Source organism: Meles meles, chromosome 10 (assembly GCF_922984935.1).
Source record: "Meles meles chromosome 10, mMelMel3.1 paternal haplotype, whole genome shotgun sequence".
NCBI lineage: Eukaryota > Metazoa > Chordata > Mammalia > Carnivora > Mustelidae > Meles > Meles meles.
Window position 1 is genome coordinate 66659111 of NC_060075.1, and position 6612 is coordinate 66665722.

The window sequence follows — 6612 nt, forward strand, 5'->3', positions numbered from 1 at the left end:
TATTGTTGAAATTGGAAAATATGTTTAGGTTTTTCAAAAATATTCTTAAACTTTAAGAAAGGATCTGGTTATACACTAATAACCACCTTTTACATTAACTTCAGAGCAGCTAAGGAACCAATAAGAGATAAGTGAACAGGACTGGCTATAGATGACATTAGAAAAGAATAATTTCCTGAAGCATTTGTTTGGGGTTTTGTTAAAATTAGAAATATTGTGAAGCAGAGAATAGAAAAAAGGAGGATACATTCCAAATGATGAAAATAGCATGTGCTAAATCTTACAGGAATGAACAAATTGAAAGCCTAAAATTTAGATTTAGATAAAGCTTTGCTTAAGGAAAAAAAAAAGACACCTTGGCAATTTAATTTACTTTAATGGCTCTTACATTCTAGAACATAATATTGCTGTCTTAAAACCTAAACTGTGATCTAGATCCAAAAAGAAAGTGGAGTGTATTGTCAACATTCTTTTTCCATTATAGCATTTAAAGTGGATGGAAACAACATATTAAAAGAGATTTGCCCTCCATTTTTCACCCTGCTCCAAACTGAGCATGAGATGATGCAGGGGATGTACATGCAGGCATGTACATTCATGATAGCAATCAGAATCAGATGCTTAATTTATGGACTCATAGCACATGAAAGAAAAAAATCCAAGCATTTACTGTAGCTGCTGCTGATTACTGACTATTCGTTAAAAAGGTATTTGGCTTGTGCCAATGTAACCCCAATGTTCTTTGTAAAGAAAAAGTCTATCATGCAGTTTTCTTATAAATTATGCAGGTCCCTGTTCATTCTTCTTCAAAAACCCATGCCCTGCTTCATAATAAAGAGCTGTTTAAAGGTTCCTACAGCCTAAGGATTGTGGCTAAAATACTGAAATCACACAATTAAAGGGAAGAAAAAACTAAATTAAGCCTCTGAAAAGGGACACAGCCCAAGTTAATGCTTTCCTTGTGCCCGAGTGAAATTTACTCTGACAAGCACCGCTAAAACGTGTTCTAGTAATTGCTTCCTTCCTCAGCATAGCTGAGTAATTGCTCTACAACTTTGCCCTCCCAGCATACACACACAGAATTATCATGATGTGATCCCAAAATGACACTAGACCCAAAGAGCAATGTCTTTAAAATCCTGCATTCAAGAAGAATGAGAAAGATTACCAAGAGAACTCAGTTTTCAGTCTAGCAGCAGCTTTGGCTTTCACCCAGAAGGGAAAGAAACACATCCAGAATACCATCAGAACTTACGCCCCATCTTCTCTCTCTAGATACCAGTCCACACAGCCAAACACAATTGATCCAGATGTTTTGGCTGCTCAGTGTCTATTCCAATTGCAAGAGCTGGAGAATATGAGAAATGTCTTTGTGGATCAGACAAATAGCTTATGTCATCAGGTCATCTGTGAGAAGATATGTTCATCTTCCCTGATACCAATCTCAAAAGAAGGAATGTTGACTCTGAAACTTACCCCTAGATTTCCTTTCCTTAATAAAGCTAGTATGCATATAATATTTCTCCTTTTCTTCCTAAGTCCTTCCTGATGTCATATGCATTTTCAGTTTGTACCCACCCCTTGAAGTTCCAAAAGTTTATAAAGCCTGTTACGATAAATAATGTCTCATTTGTTTGCCTTACCATCTTTACTAATGACTGGCACAGTGGTGAGCACACAGAAGATGTCTGGGGGAAAGTGCATACCAACTTGAGTGGACTGGATTGGAGATATGTAAAGTCTGGCCCCTAAATATAAATATACAACCTCACTGGTTCCCCTTGACTGGACTCCTGAGGATGCCAACCTGAGTTTTTGACTTTGAAAAGGAGACAAGCACATGACATCTGGGTCTCTTGGCTTTTTAAATACTGATTCCAAAAGAGATGAGACAGGATTTTCAGTGATTCCACTGGCTTAGGGATATGGTTCTCAACAATAAAATTGACTGAATTCCTTACAACATGGCATAAAGCCACCTGGAAAATAAATGGGTAGATCTTGCTTCAATCTATTCCAACCTCACTTTCCTAGGAAAAGCAAGTGGATCATCATCTTTTCTCTGTTTCTTTTACCCTCAGTAGACACCACGCCCTCCACATGTCCTGTTGCTCATTATTAAGAATTTCTCCTTACTTTCTATGACCAATCAAGTAATATTTAAATTCAGAGAAGGGATCTGGGATAGGTCATTTATAACTGTGATGCTTTGGGAGACTGAGAGATAAATTCTAAGACCACCAAGGGAAAATCACCAGAAATCCCTATCCCCAAGCCAAACCATCTGTCATCAACTAAATGCTAAACTGCATGTATATGAGCCAATACTCAGGTTTAAAGTAAAGAAATCTATGTTATAATATTATAATATTTTTATAATTTTTAAATATTTTTTATATTTTATATTTTATACTATTTTTAGCCTACAAAAATATCTACCCTACAGACTCACTACTCTCTAAGTAATATCTTAGTTAAGAGAAAAACTTAAATGCTACAAGCACACCTTGAGAACATCGATTTTCTCCCTTCCTGAAATATCCAATCCTATTCAATGGTTAAACAATAAGGTACCTGCTCCCGCTGACTCAGAAATACAGACAACATGTCACACTAATGTTTGTTTTTCCTCTGCTGCAGTCACAGCTTATCACTCCTATTTGATGGTAGGTAGACCCACTGCTTTGACTTATTCTGTTACTTATGTGACAAAGGCTGACCCACCAAGGTCAGTGGTTGGACGTCATCCATCATGTTGCCGATATGTCCGCCATGATTGATGGGGATGATACACTGCAGGGTCCCTGGCTTTTGTTACCGTCACATTTTTTTCCTCTCAGCCACACCAGGACTGGAGCTCTCATGTACTAGGCCACCTCATCTAATGGTCCTCTGAATACAATGGCTCAAGAACTGGCCTTGCTTTAAAGAGCAGGGGGACACAAGGCAGTGCAGGACTACGGTTCTTGCTCACTCAAAAAGTGTGCTGACACGTAGGACCTAGGGCAAGAACTCAAACCGAGTTGTAATCTTTTGCTTGAGTGTAAATGTGGATGATTTTTACCCAAATCCATAGCCTTAATAAATCAGCACATCCCAAACATTAAAGCCTGGATGGTGTGAACAAGCCCATTAAAGTAACCTCAAGTTTTAGCGAAGTTAACAATAGATCAGTGAATTTTATAGCTAAAAAATGGAAAAGGAGTAAACTTCTTGTTTTTGTAGATAACATGCAATCTTACAGACATGATTAAAATCCTAACCCTAGGTCAATAACCACAATACTCGTGATTGTCAAGCTTCTCCTCCCCGCAAACCTGACAACTCCAACACAGGCAGAAGCACAGAAGTCGATTATGGGTAAAATGCAACTGGACTGTGTGTACACTTCCTCTTCATCGTCTTCTCCTTTTAATCAATAGCACACCGAGTCTCCAGCTTCTATTGAATTAGGTTTACAAAGCTTTTTTGTTCTCACCTGTCGCTAAGAAAAATCATTCATGGCATCCTGGATCTGGACTAGCGGAGACTGCATGAATCAAAAAGGTAAAAACGTTCCCTCCCTAGGGAGGCCGCCAGCTGTCTCATTGATTCAGCCCTGCTCTTGGCTGATTCGGAGGCTACCCTGGCACCAGTTTCAGAGAGCGCCGTATAATAAGGTACCACAATGCAAACTGTTACCAGGGAGAAACAGAACATCTGGTCTGGAACAAAGGCAAAGTCCATTGCTAAGAAGCAGCCTGGCCATCCGCATCCAAGCGTGAATATGCTGGGGCCTGTCACCTAAAAGAGGGGGCCCCTGGAGCCAAATAAGCAAAAATACAATAAAACCACAAGGAAAAAGAAATACTGAGAGAGGAATAACATATTATTTTCTCACCAGTTCTGTCTAAATGGAAGATGATAGTCTCAAACGAGATACTCTTTCTAAGTTAGATACTCTAACTCTTTCTAAGAGCTATTTTTAAAAATTTGACCAAAAAGAATGGTAAGAATAGAAATTTTAAAAAGCAAAAATCAGTCTATTTGTGTCTTTATTCTATACATGTGTGTTTAATGACTGAAAGCTTCCCTTGCTATCCTGCTGCTGTAAGCAGAGCTAATGACTGCCCTCTGTTCTGTGGAAATATTTTAACTGCCAAAGACCTATTGAAGTGGGCAGTGAATGTGAGGGCAGTGAGAAGCAGCAGCACACGTGATGCCTACCATATGCCTTCTACCGTGCTGTGTACCTACACCCAGAGCTTCAGAGTCGGATGCTGTCCAGGTGGGTTTACAAGCTATTGCTCTTTTTGTTTTTTGAGTGCTAAATAACATCTTCCGAAAAGGAGAAGAACCTGACTTCCAAATACTTTAAAATCCAGATTTAAAAAACAAAAAAAGCAAAAAACAAAACAAAAACCCGCTTACCCTGTTGACAAAGCTCCTGTCAGAGTGAGAGTCATTATACTCTACATAAGGTTTGTGTACTTCATTCCTTTTCAAAGCCATCTGTCTGAATTTAATTCACTGATAATTTTATCAGTCTCCCATGCTTTGCCTGAAAGCTCTCCATAGCAGTTTTTATTCTTCACAGATGTTAACTCTTTAAATGACAGTTTCAACGCAGTTAGAATTTTGATGAAGATACACATTTTCTCTGAAGGATCTCTCTCATATACAACCCATTCCAATTGCCCCGCCGCACCAGCAGTCGTGCTTTTCAACAAAAGCTGTGCTTCTCCTGGGCAAAGCCAATCTAGATGCAAAACTGTATCTAGGATATTGTTAAAGAAGCCGCCGAGAGAGCACCATCCCAGGCACGCGCAATACCTATTATTTCAGATGCCCTTTTGGAAACTGGAAATCAGAATACATTTTATAGGGATAATTCCAACCTTCCTGCCTACCTAAGATTATTTTTTTAAAATGCAGACCATTAAAATGTCCTATAGATCTATCTCAAAATCAGCTATTTGAAGGAATTGTTTCTAAGAAAAAAAAAAAGAAGAAGAACATTTAAATGCACTTTTGGGTTGTACTAAGTAGTTTATCTCAAGTATGTTATCTAATCATTTTGAGAATAGTGTATTTTTAGTTTCCAGATTAATTTAAGGAAAAGATCTTTGTACAATTGATGTCACATCCTACTTTTAATTTTGCCCAACAGGCATTTCTAAGTATCTTTGCTAAACAAGGTATGATGCTGGGCACTTCAGGAGGTGGACAGGAAGGCTCTCAAAAACAACTAGTCCCTAAGAGCTGTGGCCAATCTAAGAAGATGAGACACAAAGCAGACTGTGACTAGTACAAAGCGTTGCACAAGCACAAGCAGGAGACAGACTTATTTAACCAGAAACATGGGTGCAGACTTCATAACAGATCCATTTTGACTTGGTCCCTGAAAACTGGGTAGGATTTTGAGGAGGAGAAATGAGAATGAGAAGGTATTGGATACTGGGAACTCCATTCATAAGAGCATGGATTCTGGGAACACCAGTGGCACCACCTGGACTGGATCAGAAGGTATATGAGCAAAGAACCCAGAGAAACAGAGATGTAAGGCAGGGCCATGATTTAGAGGTGGATTTAGAGATGGAGAGGTGTCACTAGTAACAAAGGTGTCTGAAAAGGAGTAAGACCTAATGTGAACTGCACTTTCAAAAGACAATGGCCATCCTCTGTAGGATGAATGAGGAAGAAAGATATTAAAGACAGGGAAATTTTAAATGTGTTGTCATTAGGAGGGCAAAAGAAGTCCAGGCTTAAGGCAAGGGCAGTTGGAATGAAATTCAGGGAATTTTCTCAAACAAAACAGATGGTATAGATATATCCAAATCAAAAGAAGGGTGGGCTGAGCAAAGCAACCTGACAAAAGTACTTTGCTGATTTGCCTCTTTGTTGTTGTTGTTGTTAACTCTTGGGTGTCCCAGGTATTGCCACCATTTCCCAAAGGAACCAATACAGCCCTTTCTGGAAGTGTCTCCCTCAAACCTGTGATTTTTAACCCCCAGGGTTTGCACCTTTCCTAGAAGTATAATGACACTAGGTTGATGCATGGAGTGTACAGAGCAAGCTCCTATTCCAACTCCCTGCTCCAAAAATCCATTCAATATATTGTCCTATGATAGAGGACGCGTCAGGTATTAAAGTGATAAGGACAAATACTATACTTGATCTTACCCAAAAGGCCGAAAGGCAATGGTGATTATTTTTTGTCTATTAATGATCACTGATACTGCTTTCAGGACAGTCAGAAAGTTCCTGACATTCATTCTGTGTTTATATTCTCTGAGCTTCAAGGGAAGACACTATTCTGAAAGCCTGATACATGGACAGGAAAAAGGCTAAGAAAACAAGGCACTGACTCCTCAGTAGCCCAGGTCTAAGTGGCACGACAGGAGGGAATGATGGGAGAGCAAGTTAGTGCCCTAATTAAAATAATGTAGATACCATCCATAGATTAAAACATCAAAAAAGAAGAATAAAAATGTATTGCTTAAAACTGGGGATATGGATGATTATTACTGCCCCTCTGAGGGACAACATGATACAAGAACAGAAGATCTTAATCTTCTCAGGACATGATTATGTTAACTTTCACTAATCTGAAGGATAATGTGTGATACTGAA

At 38.9% G+C, this 6612-nt stretch overlaps 1 non-coding gene across 1 annotated transcript; it reads right to left on the bottom strand.

Annotated features, from left to right (window-relative positions):
- Positions 1-5991: 5991 nt before the first annotated feature.
- On the bottom strand, positions 5992-6182 carry LOC123952434. Its single transcript, XR_006820667.1, has one exon. It is a non-coding gene; the product is annotated as a U2 spliceosomal RNA (small nuclear RNA).
- Positions 6183-6612: the final 430 nt, after the last annotated feature.